Here is a 23,095-nt window from a genome sequence, read left to right as displayed (position 1 = left end):
CTTATAAAATCCAGAGGAAAAAAGAACGGGTAAGAAAGAAAAAAAAGAAAAACACGAACATTACGTACAGGGAGGCAACGTACGGGGGAACATTGCAGGGGGGCCTTATAATAATTGCGAGGGTCTTTGCAGGTGTGTCCTTAACATCTAGAACATTCCCCTCCAGTACGTGTCTGTGTTTTCAGAGAGGAAATCATGTGGTTCTCCCAGTGCCCTGCATTTCCAGCGCCCTCTGAGTCGTTTATTGGTATTTATGAGAAGAACACGGCCGAGCTGTCTTTCTGATCTGACTCATTTGGAATGTAACTTAGAAGGAGAGCACTGTGTGTCTTCTTGCAAAACCGTTCCGTAGCCCTCCCCGCCTTGGAAATGGTTCTTGGGGACACTCAGGCAACTCCCGAACCTGCCATCAGGGAGGGATGGTCCGCAGGACTGAGGTAGGAAAGCCCGACCACGTTTTGTTGTTTCTTTTTTTAATTGTGTTGAAATTGCAAACTTACATCCTGAGACTAAAATTAAACGGAGGGAAAGTCTGAGTCGTGGGTGGTCTTCCTTGGGCGTTTGGAGGGAGGGATCGGATGAAGCGGGACAGCACACTTAGCAACGTTGCCAATAGGGTAATGACAGCAATAATGATGGCTGTCCCACTTGGGAAGGGGAAATGGCAAAGGCCTACACAGCGACAAAAATAAACAAGTGTGCAACACTGGCCGAGGGGGCCTGGGTCCGCTCTGAATTTGAAAAACATCAAAGCGAAGCCAGTTATCAGGCCGTCCAGGCTCCTGGCTCCGCTGCGTCCTGCCCAGAGCTTTTATCAGCCTTGGACGAGCACAGAGGACACCCGCCCAGCACAGCTGCAGGGAGCACGAACATGCTGGACCGCAGAGTCGGCAGAGAAAGGACGTGTTCAGGCCGAGGCAGACAGACGGAGAAAGAGGCTGAAGCAGCACAGGGATGCACAGAACCTCTTGTATTTAGATTCCAACAACGCCAAGCCATGGAAAGCAGCGGGGAGAGCAGACAGGGCCCAGATCACAGTCCGACAGAGCCGGAGGCATCCACATGTGCCCTCAGCCTGGGCGCCCAAGGGATGCCTCTGAGCGCCGGCTTCCGTGTCCGCAGATGGGGGTGTCGTGGGGATGAAATGCACCCGACGTGCAGCATGTAAATGCACTTTGAGTCTCTGCTGTGGGCCAGGCGCAGTTCTGGGCAGTGGGAAGAAAGCAGTGAGGAAATCAGATTTTAGAAGATTCTTGAAGAAATCAGATTTAAAAACCTGAAGAAATTAGATGAAAAACATCCTTGTGGTGATGGAAATGCTCTGTACCGTGACTGTGGTGGACACGTGAACCTACATGGGTGAGAAAAGTGCATAGAAACACACAGACACACACGCACGACCTCGAGTAGACTGGAGAAATCTGAGTAAAACGGGTGGATTATGCCAACAATATCCAGTTGTAAAGTGGTACTATAGTTTTGCAAAACGTCCCCACTGTGGGACACTGCACGAGGACCGGGCTGCATCTCTCTGGCCTAATTCTGACAGCTACATGCGAGTCGACAATGATCTCAACGCAAATTTCAGTTAGAACAAAACAAAGTCCCTGGCCTCCTGGAGCTCGTGTTCGGGGGGGGGGTCTTCCGTGCTGGACTCTGAGGCGGCGTCCGTGGAGCCCCACCCTCCCATCAGGCATTCGGCGCGGGGGCAGCGGCTAACGGCCATGATGAGGGATGCAGGCTCAGTCCTGGGCCTGCTGGACTGGAAATAAATGGGGCCACTCAAAGTGGGTTTCACACTGAAGGGGTTTTAGCAAAGGCAACATTCGTGAGGTGTGGGCAAGGTTTATGGACCCGGACGAGGGACCGTGCAGGACCACGGGCAGGCAGCAGAGGGGAGCTCCAGGGATGAGGGGACGCAGAGGCGACAGGAAGCAAGGTAGGGTGTCTGCGTGGAGAGGGCCCCAACGGGAGCTGTGGCCTCAGGTAGGAGGATACCACCAAGTACGTGGCCCAGTGGGCAGGGAGCAGAGAAGACCCCACCCTTCCTCCCTCACTTTCTCTTGCGATCCACTGAGCCCTCACCGGCCAGCTCCAGCCAGAAGCAGAGGCCAGGGGCTGGGAAGGCAGAGTCCATGCAGACATCCCCCAGGGCCAGGGAGAGGGCAGAGAAGGCGGGAGCGAATGTGGAGGGCCACACGGAAGATAGTCAGCAGAGAAACCGTCTGTCCATTGGGATGATCCGAGTGAAGACAAAGATGAGCGGCATGAACATCTGCTTCCGTCACCCCTCGCCCGGCACATCCTGGGCACCCCTGAGCCCCAGCACGCTGCACCGAAGGGAAGGTGAGATCTTTGGAAGCCTGCAGCTGGGGTGAGCAGTTCCAGGTGAGGCTCGGAGGAGTGGCCCCTCGCAGGAGACATTGGGCTGCCTGCTGCCGAGGCCCTGTGACATCAGGGGCAGGGTGACAGAAAGACTCATGGTAACAATGCAGAGCACCAGGGAGAGGGACCAGGGACCGGAGCTCCATAGACCAAAGGGCAGCTGCGTGAAATTCCCTGCCATCCCCCAGGGCGGGGAGGGGGAGGTTGGAGTGGCTTCAATCCTGTTCGGAACTGTGCATCTGCAACCCCAGCACACCCCGAGGGGCTGGCTCCTGGTCGGTAGGGCCCAGGGCTCTGCAGGCTGCCACTCCACAGACGGCTCTGAGGATGGGGGCTCAGAGAACCGAAGCAATGTTCTCCCTGGGCCAGGAGCTAGAGTTTCCCCTGTTCTAGGCCATGGGAATACATCTGTGAACACCACACACACATCCCCGCCCTCCTTACAGTCGAGCAGGGACAGCCCAGGGACAGGTTTTCAAAATGTAAAATGGTGAGAAAGTTGGATGGTGCATTAGTTTCCTGGGGCCGCCAGAAACAACGACCACAAACCAGGTGGATTAAAATAACACGAATGTCTTCCCTCCCAGCTCGGGAGGCTGGAAGTCTGAAATCAAGCTGTGGGCAGGGCTGTGCGCTCATGCTCTAAGGGAGGGTCCTTCCTGCCTCTTCCAGCTCCTGGGGGCTCCAGGCGTTTCCGGGCTTGTGGCTGCATCCCTCCATCTCCGCATGGTCTCTCCTCTCCTCTCTCTTGCGTCTCTTATAAGGGCAGCGGTCACTGGATGCAGGACCCACCCAGGTAATCCAGGATGGTCTCACCGGAGATTCTTAACCTAATTACATCTGCAAAGACCCTGTGCCCAAACAAGGTCACCTTCGCCGGTTCTGGGGTTAGGATGTGGACATATCTTTCGGGGGCCACCTATCAACCCCCTACCGATGGTTACATGTAACGAGGAGCCTGACAGAGCAGAGGAAGGAGAGGGGATGTCTGGCGGCGAAAGGCAAAGAGAAGAGTCAGAGGCCCTCGAGGGGTGGCACACAGCACCGGTCTTCCGAAACAGCGCTGGCGAGGACCGTCACCAGGCCTGGGACGAGGCTCCCGGGCTCGCGGTCCGCGCCCCAACCTGCCATTCCCAGCCCTGCACGGTGCTGCGCTGGCCTGGGGTCGCGCCGCACAGGTTTCCATCCTCCGCCCTGTGTTTCCTCGTTTGGACGGATTACCTCGTGTCATATACCCTGAGCGGTTCCCAGCATTGATCCGTATCCCACAACCTCCGAAGGCCCGTGCCGACAGCCCGGCCTGCGGGAGGGAGAACCGGCCGTAATGGGTGGGCCCGGGGCCAAATGGAAAGTTGGGTCCCCTGGGTCTCAATAATCGCGCAGTTCAAGATGGCGACAGCGCAGGCCCTCCCGACAGGCTCCTGGGGGACACCTGGCCACGGGTATGGGGACCTCCCTTTGAGAGGGGATGAGTTAGGGCCCAGCCTTTCAACCCAGGCTGCCCATGAGAATCACCAATGGCATCAGCGTGTCTGGGGGGCCCAGACGTCAGCACGTGTTGGATCTCCCCAGCTCTACCCCTAAGATGAAGGGACCTCTTCCACGGGAGCTGCCTCTCCTCACAAACCCACGCTGAGTGGGCGTTGCCAGGGAACATTCGCCATCGCTCTGTGCCGCTGGAGGAGGAGCTCAGCCCACACACTGCACCGTGAACCTGGGCGGTCCTCTGTGAAATGCGGGAGCGCGCTGGGGGCTGATGGCGCGGGTCCGGGGTAGGTGGAGGGAGTTAATTTAGACGAAATTCTTCAAGCGCTGCCCGGCTCCCGGCGGCCTTGTCAGTGTTAGCTGTCCTAACCCTCCTGTTAACCAGGTTCCGCTGCTAGGCCACCGCCTGACCATCTCAGGGCTTCTGCAGATGCCCGTGAATGAATGAGGCATGGGTACAAGAACGACTGAATGAGAGGCACAAGTCCCAGGCACACGGCTTCCCTGGGGTCCTTTCCTGGCTCCTCATTTGGGCTTCCTGCTAAGAGTGAGGATCAGCTTGAGGCTTGGCCGAGATGAAACAGCCGCCTGTCCCCAACCCCCGCACCCCCCACGCAGATGCTCACACACTCCCGCAGGCCCAGCCCACACGTGTGTTTATTTTCTTTGCTGTTCACACTTCTCCTTTAACGGTTCCGCCATTTGTGATCCTAAGGCTTGTCTGATTCTGTTCAGAGCCAGCAGCCCAGCACTGCAAGCACACACCTGGTCTTCCTGCGGTAGGTCAGTGGGGCTGAGGGGGGTTGGGCAGTCCAACACCAATACCCACGGGGTATTTTCTGGGAGCCCACCATGCTGGGACCCATGGGAAGGCACAGAAAAGTCAAAGTTTTGGACGGGGTCCACCCTGCAAGGAGCCAGCAATGTCAAGTAGGAGAAGGAGCCTGCGGCCCATGTGGTGTGGAGGAAGGAGCCCGTGGTCGATGTAGCATAGAGGAAGGAGCCCGTGGTCTGTGTGGTGTGGAGGAAGGAGCCCGTGGTCTGTGTGGTGTAGAGGAAGGAGCCCGTGGTCTGTGTGGTGTGGAGGAAGGAGCCCGTGGGCTATGTCATGTAGAGGAAGGAGCCCGTGGTCCGTGTGGTGTGGAGGAAGGAGCCCGTGGTCTGTGTGGTGTGGAGGAAGGAGCCCGTGGGCTATGTCATGTAGAGGAAGGAGCCCGTGGTCCATGTGGTGTGGAGGAAGGAGCCCGTGGTCTGTGTGGCGATGAAGGGGCACATGGTCCGTGTGGTGTAGAGGAAGGAGCCCGTGGTCGATGTGGCATAGAGGAAGGAGCCCGTGGTCTGTGTGGTGTGGAGGAAGGAGCCCGTGGTCTGTGTGGTGTGGAGGAAGGAGCCCGTGGTCGATGTGGCATAGAGGAAGGAGCCCGTGGTCGATGTGGCATAGAGGAAGGAGCCCGTGGTCGATGTGGCATAGAGGAAGGAGCCCGTGGTCTGTGTGGTGTGGAGGAAGGAGCCCATGGTCTGTGTGGTGTGGAGGAAGGAGCCCATGGTCCGTGTGGTGTAGAGGAAGGAGCCCGTGGTCTGTGTGGTGTGGAGGAAGGAGCCCGTGGTCGATGTGGCATAGAGGAAGGAGCCCGTGGTCGATGTGGCATAGAGGAAGGAGCCCGTGGTCTGTGTGGTGTGGAGGAAGGAGCCCGTGGTCTGTGTGGTGTGGAGGAAGGAGCCCATGGTCCGTGTGGTGCAGAGGAAGGAGCCCGTGGTCTGTGTGGTGTGGAGGAAGGAGCCCGTGGTCGATGTGGCATAGAGGAAGGAGCCCGTGGTCGATGTGGCATAGAGGAAGGAGCCCGTGGTCTGTGTGGTGTGGAGGAAGGAGCCCGTGGTCTGTGTGGTGTGGAGGAAGGAGCCCGTGGTCGATGTGGCATAGAGGAAGGAGCCCGTGGTCGATGTGGCATAGAGGAAGGAGCCCGTGGTCGATGTGGCATAGAGGAAGGAGCCCGTGGTCTGTGTGGTGTGGAGGAAGGAGCCCGTGGTCTGTGTGGTGTGGAGGAAGGAGCCCATGGTCCGTGTGGTGTAGAGGAAGGAGCCCGTGGTCTGTGTGGTGTGGAGGAAGGAGCCCGTGGTCAATGTGGCATAGAGGAAGGAGCCCGTGGTCGATGTGGCATAGAGGAAGGAGCCCGTGGTCTGTGTGGTGTGGAGGAAGGAGCCCGTGGTCTGTGTGGTGTGGAGGAAGGAGCCCGTGGTCCGTGTGGTGTAGAGGAAGGAGCCCGTGGTCGATGTGGCATAGAGGAAGGAGCCCGTGGTCTGTGTGGTGTGGAGGAAGGAGCCCGTGGTCTGTGTGGTGTGGAGGAAGGAGCCCGTGGGCTATGTCATGTAGAGGAAGGAGCCCGTGGTCCGTGTGGTGTGGAGGAAGGAGCCCGTGGTCTGTGTGGTGTGGAGGAAGGAGCCCGTGGGCTATGTCATGTAGAGGAAGGAGCCCGTGGTCCATGTGGTGTGGAGGAAGGAGCCCGTGGTCTGTGTGGCGATGAAGGGGCACATGGTCCGTGTGGTGTAGAGGAAGGAGCCCGTGGTCGATGTGGCATAGAGGAAGGAGCCCGTGGTCTGTGTGGTGTGGAGGAAGGAGCCCGTGGTCTGTGTGGTGTGGAGGAAGGAGCCCATGGTCGATGTGGCATAGAGGAAGGAGCCCGTGGTCGATGTGGCATAGAGGAAGGAGCCCGTGGTCGATGTGGCATAGAGGAAGGAGCCCGTGGTCTGTGTGGTGTGGAGGAAGGAGCCCGTGGTCTGTGTGGTGTGGAGGAAGGAGCCCATGGTCCGTGTGGTGTAGAGGAAGGAGCCCGTGGTCTGTGTGGTGTGGAGGAAGGAGCCCGTGGTCGATGTGGCATAGAGGAAGGAGCCCGTGGTCGATGTGGCATAGAGGAAGGAGCCCGTGGTCTGTGTGGTGTGGAGGAAGGAGCCCGTGGTCTGTGTGGTGTGGAGGAAGGAGCCCGTGGTCCGTGTGGTGTAGAGGAAGGAGCCCGTGGTCGATGTGGCATAGAGGAAGGAGCCCGTGGTCTGTGTGGTGTGGAGGAAGGAGCCCGTGGTCTGTGTGGTGTGGAGGAAGGAGCCCGTGGTCTGTCTGGTCTGAGGGGCTCGTGGTCCGTGTGGTTTAGAGGAAGGAGCCCGTGGTCTGTGTGGTGTGGAGGAAGGAGCCCGTGGTCTGTGTGGTGTGGAGGAAGGAGCCCGTGGCCTGTGTGGTCTGAGGGGCTCGTGGTCCGTGTGGTGTGGAGGAAGGAGCCCGTGGTCCATGTGGTCTGAGGGGCTCGTGGTCTAGCGCTGGACTGTCTGGCTTCATAACCCAGGCAGCGTCGTTTACTAGGAGCACGGGCCCAGGCCAAGCTCACTCTTGCTGTGCTCCGTTTCCTCCTCTGCAAGCTGGGGTTGATAAGAGTGCGTCTGTCTCTAGGGCTGTCAAGAGGGCAGAATGACCTCAATGGTGAATGAGCTACCTGCTCATTAGTCACAAAGCCGGCCCCCTGTGGGCTTAGTGTTATCATTATTATTCACCTGCCACCTCCGAGGCTGAGTGCTCCGGGGCAGGTGTCTTCCCCTCTCTGAGCTTCAGTGTTTTCATCTGTAAAACAAAGATGGACACAAGGCTGTGTACGGAACAGTGCCAGGCCTTTAGTAGACACTCAGTAAGTAGTTTTCCCTTCCCTGAAGTTGCTTATGGTCCAGCAGAGAGCGGGTGCCCACGGAGGGCCTCACAAGTCAGGGTGGGTCTAGTGAGGGCTGGAAGGGGATTTGAGGCACCAAATGTCGTGGAGTTTCAGAGAAATCAGAGCCTCCTTCTCACCCCAACTGTGGGGTGACTGCTCAACCTCCTCTCCCTTTAGGCACCCCTAAAACTGAGGTTAATTATTATGATTCCAATAATGTACATTGTTTTTATTTGTTAAAAGTTCTAATTCCTTGACTAACACATATTCGTTGTATGAAAATTAGAAACACACAAGTAAAGAAGAACCAAAAACCACCCATACTCCACCCACCGGAGAGAACCAGTTAATTTTTTTTTAAATTTTTTTTTGCTGAGGAAGATTCGCCCTAAGCTAGCATCCATGCCAATCTTACTCTATTTTTTAGCATGTGGGCTACCAGCACGGCATGGCCACTAACAGAGGTCCATGCCCAGGAATCAAACCCAGGCCGCCAAAGCAGAGCACACTGAACTTAACCACTAGGCCACTGGGCCTGGCCCATCAGTTAACATTTGGGTGAGCATCCATCCACATTTTCTTGTTTAAAACACAGGAACAAGATCAGCTTGTGTTCCAATCCACATTTTTTTTTTTTTTTTTTTTTGGTGAGGAAGATTGTCACTGAGCTAACATCTGTGCCAATCCTCCTCTATTTTGTATATGGGAGGCCATCACCACTCGGCTTGATGAGTGGTGTGTAGGACAGCACCCAGGATCCGAACACGAGAACCTTGCACCTCCAAGGCGGAGCACATGAAATTAACCACTATGCCACAGAGCCGGCCCCCCAATCCACATTTTAATTAAACACATTCCATCTGGCTGCCCCCTCAACAGGATGCTGACCCACCTTTGTCAAGGTCACCCCTTACCTCGATGTGGCCCAATTCTGTGGTCACTTTGCTGATCTCTCAGCCACCCAACAGTTCAGGCCCCCAACGAAGGACGTTTAGGATGTTCCAAATTTGTCTGCTTTTCTAAGTAACACTGCCATGAGCATCTTTAGTGCCGAAACTTCTCACGCATCTTACACACAGGCAGATTTTTAAATTAACCCCTCCCCAAATGTATAATATTTTAAAGACATGGAAATAGCAAAGATTAAGTCAAGGACCTACTGATTTCCACCTTCGCACCCTCTCACCCCGGAGGATGCCGTTGCCCGGGCCCTGCTAAGGCGCCGTCCTACCCAGAAGCCACGCCCAGGCTTTGGGCTGAAGCCCCAGCCGGGAAACCTCATTAGTGAAGGCGGCAGAACACAACAGGAAGTCCCGCCCCCAGAGATGGGACTTTCCTTGGCCTGAAAATGGAATGGCTTAGACTTGCACTGCCCAGGGTGGTGTCCCTCAGCCACAAGTGGCTGCTGAGTGCTGGATATGCGGCTGGTCTGAACTGAGGTGGCTGTCAGGGTAAGATGCCCACCATATTTTGAATCATCAGGGTGAAAAAAATTAAATATCTCAATAATTTTATGTTAATGGCAGGGTGATATATTTTGGATACATTGGGTTAAAATATTTTTTAAATCAGTTCTACGTGTTTCCTTTTACTTCCTTTGTAATGAGGTTGCTAGGAAATTTTGAATTACAGAGGAGGCTTGAGTTAGGTTTCTATGGGACAACACTGGCCTCAACATCTCCCATTTTCACGTGTGTGAGATAACGCGGGCTTCTCTGTGAGCGCTTGTGGTCCTTGCTTCCTGTGACCTCACCGCCCACAAAGCGAGAATGATCCATCATCGTGTTAGAGGTGAAATCTCTGCACGTGGAGAGAGAGGAGACTTGCCCGAGATCTCAGTGTGTCAGAAGAGGGAAGTCTAGAACGAGACCTCTGTCCACGGTCAGGGCGCATCCCTGTCCTCCTCGGGTAGTCCACCCGCCTGGTCTCCCGTTGGGGGCTCTGTGTGTCCCAAACCTGGCCCCGCCAGGCTCTGCGGTGCACCCAGCCCTGGAGTCCTTGCGGGAGGCTGGGCTTCCAGGGCACGTCTGGCTCTGACCCGTGGGCATCGCTGCCCTGCGGCCCCCTCTCCTGCCCCGCCTGCGCAAGCAGGGCTCCGGACAGCAGGGGAGCCACCATGCGGTCCTGCTGAGTCCCGTTTCCATCAGGGTAACTGCTGACAGGAACGTGTCACGGCAGAAGATGGATGCTGGTTTTGTCCCCTAAGTCCTCAGACCTCAGTGCCGGAGGTGGCCCTGAAAGTCCTCTCCTCAGTAAATTACAGCATTTATTCAGCCCCTGAAGGCTTGTGTGCAGAGCCCGCCAGGCTGCAGAGGGGACCGTGTCAGGTCCCTCCTGGACGCCATCCATTCGGGGCGGGGGCTGCCCCTCCGCACACTACCCTCTTCACCAGAGGCGACGTCAGAACCAACCTGCTTCAAATCCCCAGCTTTTGGCTTTTTTTTCGCATTAGAAACAGATTTTGTTATTCTTTTCAGTCTTAGAGATGGAGATGATAGCACATTTACATTATTTACAGCAACACAGTGTAGAGAAATGAACACAACCTTAGGGGTCCCCAAATCACGATGTGTCTTACGGCTCCCCCATGTACTTTCCGGAGGGGGACTTCTGTTAGGTATCGACATGTGCCCTGACCCAGCCCAAGAACAGCCTTCAACTAGGATGTAGTTGCCCCATTTTCTAAAGGAGGAAACTGAGGCAGGAGAAGTGGAGTGATAGCCAGGAAATGGTGACAGGGGACCGCGGTCTGTCAAGAGTCTTATGTGCAATGCCAGGCATGTAACTATGCGTGAGGCACCATTGTCCCCACGCGAGGATGGTTTTGTAGATCAAGGAGGTCGGACATCATCTCTGGAAAGATGCTCTTAAAATAAGCCTGAGCTAGAGAAATTGGAGACCTCCTGCCTCGCTGTTTGGAATGTAAAATGGTGCAGGTACGGGGGACAACCGTCAGCACCTTCTCAGAAAGTGAAACGCAGTGTCACCATAAGACTTAGCAACTCCACTCCTGGGTATATAGCCCCAAAAGTGAAAACAGGTGCATAGGCAAAATCTCATACACGAATGTTCACAGCAGCATTATTCACAACAGCCAAAAAGTAGAAACAACCCAAGAGTCCATGGACGAATGAATGGACAAAGAAAATGTGGTCTGTCTGTACAATGAAATATTACTCAGTCACTAAAAGGAAGGGAGTGCTGACGCATGCTACAAAATGGATGAAACTTGAGAAGATTGTGCTGATGAAAGAAGCCAGACACAAAAGGATTACGTATTGCATAAATCCATTTACATGAAATGTCCAGAACGGGCAAATCTATAGAGACAGAAATTAGATTAGCGGTTCCCAGAGGCTGAGGGGAAAGGAAGAGAAATGACAATCAATGGGTTCGGGATCTCTTTTTGGAGTGATAAAAATGTTTTGGAATTAGGGGTGGTGACGGCACAACATTGTGAATGTTCTAAGTGGCACCGATCCGTCCACCTTCAATGGTTCATTTTATGGTATGTCAATTTCACCTCACTATAAAAAAGGTCAAAATAAGCCTGGATGAGCAGAAAGCCAGACAACCAGGGCCATGGGTTAAGTAACTAACTTTGGAATTGCGCATTTTCTATGTGATGTGGGGCAGGACGGCTCTGCAGAGCCCAGGTCCCTTCTTCTCGATGCTCCATGTCACCCGGGCCCAGAAACACTGAGTGACAGGCAGAGCGGTCAGGCGCTGGGGCTCCGGCTGGAGCAAGCCACCCCCAGCTTCACAGACGTCCAACCCACGGAAGCCACAGGCCCCCGCCCCCACCACAGGGTGGGTGGGCACTGCGGGCTGAGTCTCCAGGCTCCAGAAGGTTCTCGACAGAACCATTTGCTCCTTAAAAGGGGCAGGCTCCTTATCTCAAGTCTCTTTCAACCACAGGGGGAGAGTTTACAAGCCATTTTCCTCTCCTACAAGTCACATCAGAAGTCTCCCTGCCCTTTCCTGCTGCTCCCAGTTCCCCCATTCGGCCTCTGCAGCAAATTCCCCATAGGCGGCCAAGATGGATAACTGCCCAGAGGGGTGTCCCAGCCCCCACTCCTGAGCTCTCCAGAGGGAATGGGGTGCTTTCTACAGAAAGGGCTCCAGGTTCTCCCTGTCCACACACAGCCGGCCCTTGGCCTCCCACGGCCTCCTAGCTCATGGATTTACAGCTCCCTTCCGAGACCAGCTCAGGATGAAGGTGTTAAGAAGTGAAGTCAGGTGTTTCAGAACTAAACTGATTACCCGGAATCCTTGCTCCTTAAATTGAGGGCGGAAAAAATAGTTAAAGGTCTTAATTCTCGGTGTTGGCTAAGTCAGAGCAGGCCAGGCGTTCGCGTACTCTGCAGATAGAGGGGTAAATGAATTTACAACCCTTCTACGGGGTGACTGGTTAGTGTATACATGGTTAGACATGTCCACACCCTTTGATGTGTAACTCCCCCACTGGGAACTTATTGAAGGAAATAAACAGGCAGGTCCACGTGGATTGATGTCTAAGGATTTACATTCGCTAACTTATAAAGGTGCATATTCAGGAAGAAGCTAAGTGCCATCAGTAGGGGATGGGGAAATTAATATAGGACGGGCTACAAGGCAGATATTAACAGTCTGTCCTCACTGCCTTTTGTCCCGGCTTTCCTCTTCCCTGGCTGGATCATCTTCCTCTCTGGACTCTGCCTTCTTCTTCCAGAACAGAATTTGATGTTTCACTTTTAAAATATATATGTTTCCAAATAATGTTTAAGAAATGGAAACATTTCATGATAAAATAGTAACGAGAAAAACAGGTTCTAAAATCATATAATTCAAACTGTGTTATAGAGTAAGAGACAGAGAGGAGAGAGAGTGAGAGAAAAAAAATAAAACATAGCAAAACTTATTAACATAAAGCAGTTAATCCCAGGATGGCAGGGCTATAGCTAATTAATAAATTATTCCCTGAACGTTTCCCTGAACGAATGTTTTGTTTTATAATAAACGTGACGTGATACTTATTTTACGGTTGAAATGAACACAGGTTTGTTTCTCAGTCCCGCCCGTTGTGAACTAAAATGGCCACACAGGAAGAGCACGGCCGCCGTCTCCACGTTACTTGGGCCCCCGTGGAGATTCGTCATCCCGGAAGCGGGTGTGGGGTGTGGACAGCTCTGGTTTTGTGGGTCAGGAGACCGGGTTGTAGATCTGGTGCTAAGCGGCCCTGCTGTTGGCAGGGCACCTCCCCTGGTAGTGGAGGCCAAATGCCCACGCTTCTCCTGAATCCTAGCGGGGTTCCGAGGCTGAGGCCCCAGAACAATAGAGGGCGTTAAGCTGTTTATTATCTCAAGTCAGCAGAATTAACCGAGACTTCATGCATGGTGCTTAAGAGCCGTGCCACCCCCCAGAAATGCCGCCTCCTGCAAATCGTTCTCAGATCTCTTATTAGCAGTGCTCTTAACTGTTGAAAGATCTCAGGCCATTACAAACCCCAGAGACCCCGGAGAGCAGCCAGGGGGGCTTCCAGAATGGTCAGCCACACAGGCTGGAGGTGCAAAGGGAATTTCCTTGGGTATTTGGGGAGGACGCACAATTTGACCTACCACACTGTGACCCCACTGGATGCCACGTACTGGACACCTGACATCAGTGAAGCCTCACCACACCCTGCAGGTGGGGAGCATTCAGCCCATTTTAGAGATTTTTTTTTTTTTGAGGAAGATTAGCCCTGAGCTAACTGCTGCCAATCCTCCTCTTTTTGCTGAGGAAGACCAGCCCTGCGCTAACATCCGTTCCCATCTTCCTCTGCTTTATACATGGGATGTCTACCACAGAATGGCGAACCCCAGGCTGCCGAGAAGCGGGACATGCAAACTTAACCGGTGCACCACCGGGCCGGCCCCACATTCCTCCACCCTTTTAAAAATATCCTCTAAAGCTGTGGGCATCAGGCACCATTCTAGGCACTGGGAATCCGATAGACAGAGCTCGCTGCCCTCATGGGACTTCCATTCTCTGGGGAGTGTAAACATCAGCTATAAGGTCAGATGGTGTTGAGTAAAAGGAATAAAGGAAGTAAGGGTGCAGGACGGAGGGCAAAGGGGCTGGGGCGGAGCAGGCAGCGTCCGTCTCCATCCCGCCCCCCAGATCTCTTTTTCCCATTTTCCGTGAATAACGTGGGTGGGTTGCATTGGTGTCGTATCCTGGTTGTGACATTTTACTACAACTATGCAGGGTGTCACCGCTGGGGGAGACCGGGTGAAGCGCACAGGAATCTCTGTATTATTCCTGTCAACTGCATGCGAATCTACAATGATCAAAATAAAAGCTCCTTTAAAGTTAAAGAATTATCTTGGACCAAAACCCCCAAATAATCCTAGTAATCACTCCCATCTATGGAGTGCCTGGATAGACTGGAGGAGCTGAGGGTCAACAGCCCTCGAGCAAGGGGCCTGGGTTCAAATCTCAGCTCCACCTGTGACCTTGGCTCGATTTCATAACCGCTCTGTGCCTCAGTGTTCACATCTGAAAAGTGAGTTCACAGAGAGGCTCCTGCCTCCTCCGGTTGGCGTGAGAATGAGATGCTTGTAGGTGAGAGCCCACCTGTGCTGTTTTTTTATTGTTATGACTCTGTGGAAGGTTCTGGAAGACTCTGGGCTGAGCTTTGACAAGCGTGGAGCATTGCCACCCGTAATCCTCCCAGCCACACTTCACAGGCAGGACTTGAACCATTGCACAGCTTTGGGGGACACCAGCTCAGCAGAAACCACAGGCCCGTGGGGACATGCTGAGACGTCTGTCCTCCAAGCACGGCTGAGATTTACAGATGCCCCAGATCCAAGTGTCCTCCCGCCACCTTGTCGAGAAACTGGACCTGCAAGTCCTCCCGCTCCCAGAGTCAGCACAGCAGAGGGTCTGCCACCCGCCGGGGGCCCTACTTCTTTTCCAAGCCTGCTCCGATTTCTTTCTGTCTCAGGCCTCAAGGTTTGTCCCAGCACAGCTTGGTTCGGCGTTTCCAGACAGGGTTGTTGTTCCCCTGAGAACAAACAGACTCCAGCTCAGCACCACCTCAGTGCTCAGGGCCCAGGCACCAGCGTTCCTGCCTGCAGGGGTTCGGGACTCCGGGCAGCGGTGGACACCCTGCAGGACCACCCAGCCATGGGCCTTCCTAGTCCCACTTCGTGGAAAAGAAAACGGAGGCCTCAGAAAAGAAAAGCGTCTCTCAGAGAACGGCAGAGCTGGCTAGGGCTGCGGCTTTGATGGCCCCTGAGAAACTCTCCTAAATAACAATATATTTTCCAATTCAGTAACACCATCCTCTCTTCTCGGTACCACCGACCTGTGGAGTCGGACCACCCCGGTTCACATTGAAGCTCTGGCACTTTCTATCTGCATGCTTTTGGGGAAGTCATCTGTGCATCACTTATCCTGCCTGTAAAATGGCACAAAAATAACACCTGCACAGGGTCATTGCCACGGTGAAAGGAGTTAAGCCATGTGAGGCTCCCAGAGCAGTGCCTGGATTTCTAGATACTCTATATATCTTAACTCTTATTAATGAGGCTTTTGATTTACAAGAAAGTAAGTGGGCCAATGGAACATCATAATTACAGTCATGGGCCAAATAACAACATTTCAGCCAACGACGGACCGCACACATGATAGGGGCCCGGTGAGATTAGCACCGTAGAGCCTGGGAGTGTAGCAGGCTGCACCGTCTAGGTGTGTGTAAGTCCGCTCTGTGATGTTCACACCACGCGGAAATCACCCAACGGCACATTTCTCAGGACACACTCCCGTCATTCAGCGACGCACGACTGTACTTAGAACCAACACCTGGGATGTATGTTTCAACTCATGAAGATTTGAATTTTTTCAGATTTTTAAATTTTGTCTCTGTTTTGTCTTACTACATTTACCAAGAAAAGAGAAGCCACATGGGGACAGGAGGGAGCCTTGTGGGAGTCAGCCTGGGCTCAGAACCTGTTTGGGGCAGTCCCGTTCATTCTCACTGTCTGGACGGTGAGGCTCGGGTTGGGGGGGGGAGGGGTACGCACAAGTTGAGAGGGGCTCCTTCACTTCAGACCCCACGGACGAAGGGGACAGGGCAGATACAGGCTCCTGGGAATATTTTCCACCCCGAGAGTGTTTCTGCTTCGCCACGCCCCAACCCCAAATGCCCTAATGCAGAGAGCACCTCTCTCTGATATCTAGAATGACGGAGACGATGGAGATGCTGTGGCTGATGGACCCAGGCAAGCCCACCACCCAGACGGCGCTCCTTCAGAGTGTGCGAATTACAAACAGAACCTCTGAAGTCTCCAGTTCGTCCAGGGGAAGCTCCTATAGGAAGTGTGAATCTGGCAGTTTCCACTCAGGGCAGTGGGTCCCAGTCCCTGCCTGTGCACAGAACTACCGGGGAGCTGGTAAAAACAAGTCCCGACGCCGGGTCCCAGGCCCAGCTAAGGGCCTCCAAATCTCTGGGGGGGCGCTGGGCACCTGGGCTGTCAAAGCTGTCTAGGGGGTGGACAGTAAGGGGCAGTCAGGGCTGAGAGCCGCTAGGTGGGGGATGGGAGGCCTGGGGTGGAGCAGCAGGAGACAGGGTCCCTCCAGCAGACGAGAGCTGCCAAATGGTGAGGGGAGAATGATGCCAGCGCCCTGCCACCTCCCCTCCTCCCTCCCTTGGGCCCCCTCACCCTGCCCCTACCCACTCCATCTTCTCAGCTCCTTGCTGTCAGTGGTACCTCTCCCTCTGCTCCCCACGTCTCTCACCCTAAAGCTTTCTTCTCCTCCTCCCGCCGGGCCATCTGTCACCCGCTTCTCCTGACCTTTCTTGTTCCTCTTCCCCGTGTCCCAGGCAGGCTCATCATTCAGGCCTGCAGATGCCGCCTCCTTCCGGGCCTCCGTCTCTCCTGCTTTGATGCTCAGGGGGTGTGAGTGCGCTGCAGCCGCGGGGAATGGAAACCAGTCCTCCTGGCCGCTTTCCTTAGGCAACCCGGAGCGGGGTGGGGGTGGGGGGGCTTTTCTAAAGCAACGTTGCCCCAGGGTTAGTCCCAAATCCCCCGAAGGGCCTGTGAAACCACAGAATGCCACTGCCCGCCCCACGGACGGACGTTCAGGCCCCACTTTGAGAGCCTCTCTCCTAAGGCTGTTCACTCATCGTCTGCCCTTCTGGCCTGGCAAGGCCTGAAAAGTGAGGTGCAGGAGGAATTGTTAGGCGGCCTGCCGGCCCCCTGTGCTGCTCCAGGGCCATCTCCAGGGCCACGGTCCCTCGGCAGTACGCACAGTGGCCAGGAGCGCTGCTGAGAAGGGGGCAAGGACTCCTCTCCAGGAACAAAGGAGGTGACACGTGGGATGCTCCTGCAGATGGCCCCCGGGGGCATTGCTCGCCATCCACGCTCTCAGCCGTGCTTCCCGCCGCCTTCACGGGACACTTTCGTTTGCGACTGAGGAGGAAGGGACCAGGCTGAGCCCGTGAAGGGGGTCTGTGCTGAAAAGTACACTGCTCATCTGCCCATGTTGGGGGACAGGCATCAAATCTTCCCCCCGGGGGGAGAAGAGGTGTATGAAGGGTCTCGCAGGATCTTGTGCCGCTTGGAGAGAAGGTGGGACTGCTTTTCAAGCTGATAAATCAGGGTGGGTCCACTGTCATGTCAGTTGACAACGAAAACAATAAAGCGAATGAAAATCTCAGCTTGTGTTTTTGAAGCACCTTTTGGTCACCCCTGACACGGGCTGAATATTCTAAGCCCACTGTGAAGGACGAAGGAAGAGAGGCATTTAGCGATTCACCAACCCCAGCGCTCGCTCCCGCCGTGGCCCGTGGAGGACCTAGCCGGCGCTGGCTCGTAGGTCTGGCTGAGGGCCGGTCCTCAGAGGCTGGGTTCCCGATGTCAGAAGAGGTTAATGAGAGAGGGTGGTCACTGAGAAGTGCAAAGCATCGCATTGCTGGGACAAGCCAACGTCCTCCCTTTTTACAGACAGAGAAAATGTGGCCCAGAATAAGGACGTGCCTGTGGTCACACAGAAAATGGGAACAAATGCCCCATGTCCCACCCCCCTGACCCCTGGGCAGACACAGCCCCCAGCTGTGCATGGGTTCGCACACGCTGCCGCATGGCAGCCGGGAAGCACAATGACCAGCTAGCCACCGTGGGGAAGGCCGGGACTTGATATTCCAAATGATTTTTTTTTTCTTTTGAATGTAGACATCTGGTGTCCTATAAATAAAATTGAAAATGTAAATATTGTAAAACCCATTAGAGAGTGGTTTTAGGTTTGGGAAGAGCACAGGTCAGCTGCTACCCCACCGCACGATGGTGGGAAAACATCACCCCACACGCGAGGTTCTCGGCTCGGAGCATGTCACCCACGTCCCCGAGGTGGCCGGGCTGCACTCTGTCGGACGAATAAACGTTAAAACATGGGTCAGTTGTCTCATATTTATTATATGACATTAACAGTTTCCAATAGCTACCTAAAAACCTTTCTGCTTTCATTTTATACATGGGGGAAAAAATACTTTGTGAAGAGAGGGTAGCACACTTTTCGTGGTATGAACACAAATTCCCGTGTGCACCGATGGAGCCTGAAGACATGCGCTGGGCCAGATTTGTAATATCAGGTTAAAACGCCCTTCAAAAGACGTTTTCCGTTGGAGACACATTAAACAAGCTTTATTTAATAACGCTTGATTTGACTTGTCCAATTTAAATATTCCCTCCGATGAGCAACCATTTGATCCTAGCTTCGTTTCAGGCTGCAGAATAATTTCTCTGGGTTGTTTTTCTTCGGTGCAAGGTTGATCCCGGAGACAGAGTCCCTACTCTCGAGTTCTCTACGTTCCTCTGATCCGTCCTGTGGGTGGAAAGGAATAGAGCCATAAAAAGCCAGGACTGAAGGCTGTTTTGTAGTGTTTACTTTGCTCGTCCTCACATCTGTCTGGCTGAAGGCAGAAGACATCATTTAAAAGACTCCTCCTAGCCAGATAATTATAAGGAGAGATTTTCTTATTTTAAGTAGAGCATCAGAATGTGAAGAAATTCCCAAGGAGGCGATCTTTCTGAGATGGATCCCGCTGGCCTCCATCTGTGTCCTCCCTTCAGGGATTTTTATGACAATCGCATACACCAAATGGGGGTTCCCAGGAATTTAAGACAGTGGGGAGAAAGAAAGTTATTTTAATATTTGAATTCTGTTTGTCTTAAAAGAGCGAATGCCCTTTGACGTCTCCTAACGTTGGGGACATTTCATACAAACCTTTTGGTTTTGTTATTACTATGGTTATGATTTTACTTTCAGGATATTTAAAAAGAAAGCCTTTTTTTTTAGGATTTTATCATTACACGCCGCCTTCAAAAACAGCCACCTTGAAGCCCGGGGCCCTGGTCCCCTCTGTAGGTATCGTAAAGCCATTCGTAACGACATAAACCTCTGACAGCTTCACTCCTCAATACCAGCCCGGGATAAGTCGGCCGGTGGCCAGGGTGGGAGCACCTCTGTCCGTTATCTGAGTGACCTCTGTGAGGGGACTCTGCTCCCAGACTGGGGGGTGGGGGGTCTCTCTCAGAAAGGAGCCCCGATGAGTGCAGGCCAGCGCCTGGTTGATGGACCCTGGCCGGTGGGAGGAGGCCGCCCCGCCCAGCCCGCAGCCTGCGCCGGGCCTGAAGTGTTTACGGCCGGGTGATTTACGTCCTCCAGGTGTTCATTTGGGAAACATCTCGGCTCAGAGCTGACACAGTGATGGCCCTGGATTTGCAGACTTCGGCATTTTTCTCTTCATAACGGTTTGGGGGCCAATGAGACATTTAACAACAACAAAAAAAAGGACTGGCCCGAAGTGGTTCGTCTCCTGCGATTTTCACATAGGGACCTCTCAGCCCAATGCCCCGCGTCCTGCCCAGACAGAGGAATGTCGCCGTCACCGAAACCGCCACCCTCCACCCTCTCCATCACCTCATCAGACACATCTCTGTGTCCGTTTGCTCCGGGGCCTTTTGGCGGCTGCAGAGACGTTGCGCCAGGCTCCCCTCCGCTGTTTCAGCACCTTGGTGCCTTTCAAGGGTCCTGCTCGGCGGTCTCTGACTCACTCGAGGTCCCAGGTTCTCAGGTGTCGCAGACACGGCTTGGAGAACCTGGGCTGACGTGGATCAGCGCTGCGCGGGTCGGCATCTGCTGGGGACTTACTTTCTGAGGGATCCGCCCTGCAGAAGCTTCTTTCCTAACAGAGCCATTTTCTGTTATTTTTGCTCCCGTTTCGATGCCAGTGGCATTGTCACTGTTCTGTTACCGGGTTCATGCTGGGAGCCCCTGACACCTGTGCGGGGGTAGCCTTGTGTCATCTGAACGCCGAGCTCAAACACAGGTCAAGAAATCAAAATGGGTTTTTTGTTTGTCAGAAAACACACATTTTAAGTTTTGTTATCATAGCCATCTCACCCCCTTTCAAAGGAGCTTGACACGGATTACATGTCCGTTTTTAGACTTGTACTAATCTTTTCTCCAGCCACTTCTGATAACCCTGATGAAAAAGAAAACAAATGTATTTTTGCTTCATAGAAATATATATATATTTAGGAGGCACGGGGGGGAAGAGGCTTGTAGGGAAATAGAGCCCGATTCCTTGTCCGTGTTTTCATTTTTACAAATACCTGTTTTCACTGATCCAGAGAACCCTGGGCTGATTTTAAGAGCCCATTTCAATTTAGCTGTTTCTCTCTCCTTGACGGGATGTTTCCGAAAACCGTCATTCTGCCTCCTTACAGGATCTGCAGACATAAAGCATTTGGTCAAATGCAGGCTGGTGGAGAGTGGGGCCAGCAGACCCGGGGGCAGCAAATGATAGAATTCCCCTGCTTTGCATTCTATGTTTAAAATAAATTTTTCAGCCAATGATTTGAATACCAACAAATTCGCTTAAAAAGCATTCGAACTGCCCCTGTTTGTGCTCCTTTTTCCCGGATTATACGTATGTAAACCTCCCCAACATGGGAAAAGTATCACTGATTTGCCACACTACACAGGGAAACATCCTCACCAGCAGCAACTGCTTAAAATCAGCAGCCCTGGGGCGAGGAAAAGAAATTCCAGCAATAAAACCAAAACCTTTATTTCCAAACATCGGGTTGAAGGCATCTCAAGGGATCATGGGCTCCCCCGAAAATGGCTCTTCTCTGTTACTGCTCACAGCTTAATCTCTGTGGAAAACGGCTGATCCAGAGAAAAAGGTCCGACTCTAAAAGCATGATTTTTGTCTTTGCTGTAGCCTTCTTAACTGTGTGCATCTGTGAATCTCCATTCTGAATCTAAATAAGATGCCTCAGTCGCCCTCAGTTTGTGGACACATGAAAATACATGTGACCACAGTCTATTTTAAAGAATTGCCTGAGAGCATCGAATTCTCCAGCACACTGCACAGCGCCCATGCGGCTAACGGCACAATTTCGCTAAACTGCCTGATTCATTTATTTTCATCTCTGCTCTAACTGCCCCCCAAAAGCAGGTGACCATTGAAAGATTTCTCTTTTTAATTCTAAATAACAGGAGGGATCAAAATGAATGTCCTTCCACGAGGTCTGAACGTTAAAATGTAAGAGCGAGTTAGCCAGGGTCTGGTAAATGGCTAAACAGATTAGTAGCCTTACTTTTTAACATATAAACATCTGAAACCCGTTTCCTGTTTAAGAAGAAAAAAAACGTCTAGGTGGATGACCTCGGGCACTTTTTTTTGATTAACAAATGTGAATTGTACATCGTGGTGGAAAAAAAAAATGGCCCACGCTTGGTGGTCTTTCTACAGTCTGTATATGGGAGAGAGAGAAAAAAATACAAAAATAAACCTTACCTTCTCACTTTCCGGGTGGGCAATGCCATTTCTACAGCGGCGTCCAGGGCTCTGGCAAATGTTAAGGCTGTCACCGCGGACAGAATCCCCATGGTCTGTGTGCCTCGATAGAGTCCAAAGAGAAACATTCTCTGCATTCCTGCTGGCTGGTCCTATCTCCGGGCCCTGCGCTCAGCCCTGCGGGCTCGTGTCACCCCGTCAAACGGCAGAGGACACGGCTAATCTAAGCCCACGCCTTCCCGGGCCAGCCCTGCGGCAGGGGCAAAACCGGGACCAATTTGCCGCCTAACCCGGAGGACACTCCAAGTTGATTCTCACCCTTAAAGATGAAGCACCAGCTGCAAGCTGTTCTGCTGAAAAGAGCTTAGCAGTTCTGGCACATTCTGACAAGATACATTTTATAGGGTCTGTGCTCAAATTTGATATTGGAAGTCGGGATTCCAATTTTATGTCTTGAATGATAACAATAGCAGCTGGGACCTTTACAAAATATGTGTATTCTTTCTATTTAAGAGTTACATAATAAAAGCTATTTATGTCAAACACCTTATAAGGGAAAGATTTAGCCCAGTGTCAATATAACATCCATAATCCTTTTTTATATTCAGATAGGGAAAAAAAATCCATTATCGGTGCCACATAGAATTTTTAGTTTGGATTAAAGCTGTGAGGGCTTTAAAAATTCAAAGGAAGCACCTCCTTGCTTCAATTTACAAATTCATTGAATGGCTTTTTAAAAAATATTATTTTTGTATTAAACAAACAAAGGTCGATACATCATTATTCGTTTTTTCAAGTCCTTCTGACAAAGAGACACAAAAGAAGTGCACAATTTTATTTTGTTCGATTTGATTTTTATAATTTCCAAGCAGGCAATACAAGTCTTCACTGGCTTTCATAAATCGGTGCTTCTTTTGTTTTCTGAAAGCAATTGTGGCTTTGCAGAGTAGCTAGCTGGCCCAAACTTTCGTAATGCTAATGAGCAAGTGGGTCAGCAGCTCAGAAGGAAAATGATCCCCAGCAAAGGAACAGAGACGGACCAGCTCAAGGCAACACCCGCAGGCAGACTTCAGAGGGCCTCAGAACCGCCACCAGCCCCCCTAGAGACATCACACAACGTTCTCCCAGGAGAGTCATTCTACTGCCAAGGAGGCAAGGATTCTCGCTGATGCTGGACCCTTGGAAATGACCAGGCAGCCCAGCCAGGCGGTCTTGTTAGAAAACCCCAGCTTCCTTCTTATCTTGTCTGCTCAGACAAAGACCAGAACCTAGTTGAGATGAGAAGAGAACCCCAATTAGCAAAGCGAAGAGATTTCCACCCCTTCCACACCCACATGTATGAGTTCAGTTCCCTGTTGGGTTTTCTTTGACTTATCAGTCGAGTGTCACCTCAGGTTAATGAGAAAAGCCCAGTTGGGCGGTGGTAAGCATGGCCATCCGGACGCTCTGTGCCCCCGCCCTGGCCCCCGGCTCTCCCACAGTGGGACAACAGCCCCTGTCCGGGGGTGCCGAGACCACAGGGACTATCGAAAAAACCACTGCTCCTCAGGCCGTGTTGGAACCAGCCAACACCAACTGAAACTCGGCAAAATGCCAGTTTAATTTCTTTTGTTTTTAAATCACAACGTGAGTGTAACAGCTCCTAAGCAAATCTGATTTAAAAAATAACTTCTCATTAAGCCTCTCCTTCTTTTCTTTG

General features: G+C 52.8%; 2 long non-coding RNA genes across 6 annotated transcripts in view; one reads left to right on the top strand and one right to left on the bottom strand.

Moving 5' to 3' along the window:
• Positions 1-269: 269 nt before the first annotated feature.
• LOC139042362 (uncharacterized) overlaps positions 270-23,095 on the top strand; it is a 32,262-nt gene continuing 9,436 nt past the window's right edge. For all 3 annotated transcript variants that reach the window (XR_011499036.1, XR_011499037.1, XR_011499035.1), the window contains exon 1: positions 270-437. This is a non-coding gene — a long non-coding RNA (uncharacterized lncRNA). The remainder of the gene's footprint in view (positions 438-23,095) is intronic.
• On the bottom strand, positions 17,988-23,077 carry LOC123281678 (uncharacterized). Of its 3 annotated transcripts, XR_011499034.1 has the most exons (4): positions 21,397-23,074; positions 20,204-20,320; positions 19,509-20,073; positions 17,988-18,410 (listed from the first exon to the last, which is right to left on the bottom strand). It is a non-coding gene; the product is annotated as an uncharacterized lncRNA (long non-coding RNA). The 3 variants fall into 3 exon arrangements; XR_011499033.1 differs by having other exon boundaries at positions 19,509-20,320; positions 21,397-23,077; XR_006521327.2 differs by having other exon boundaries at positions 17,988-20,073; positions 21,397-23,068.

Source organism: Equus asinus, chromosome 28 (assembly GCF_041296235.1).
Source record: "Equus asinus isolate D_3611 breed Donkey chromosome 28, EquAss-T2T_v2, whole genome shotgun sequence".
In the NCBI taxonomy this organism is placed as follows: Eukaryota; Metazoa; Chordata; class Mammalia; order Perissodactyla; family Equidae; genus Equus; species Equus asinus.
The sequence above is the reverse complement of the archived record's forward strand: the minus strand, read 5'-3'. Positions and strand labels throughout refer to the sequence as shown.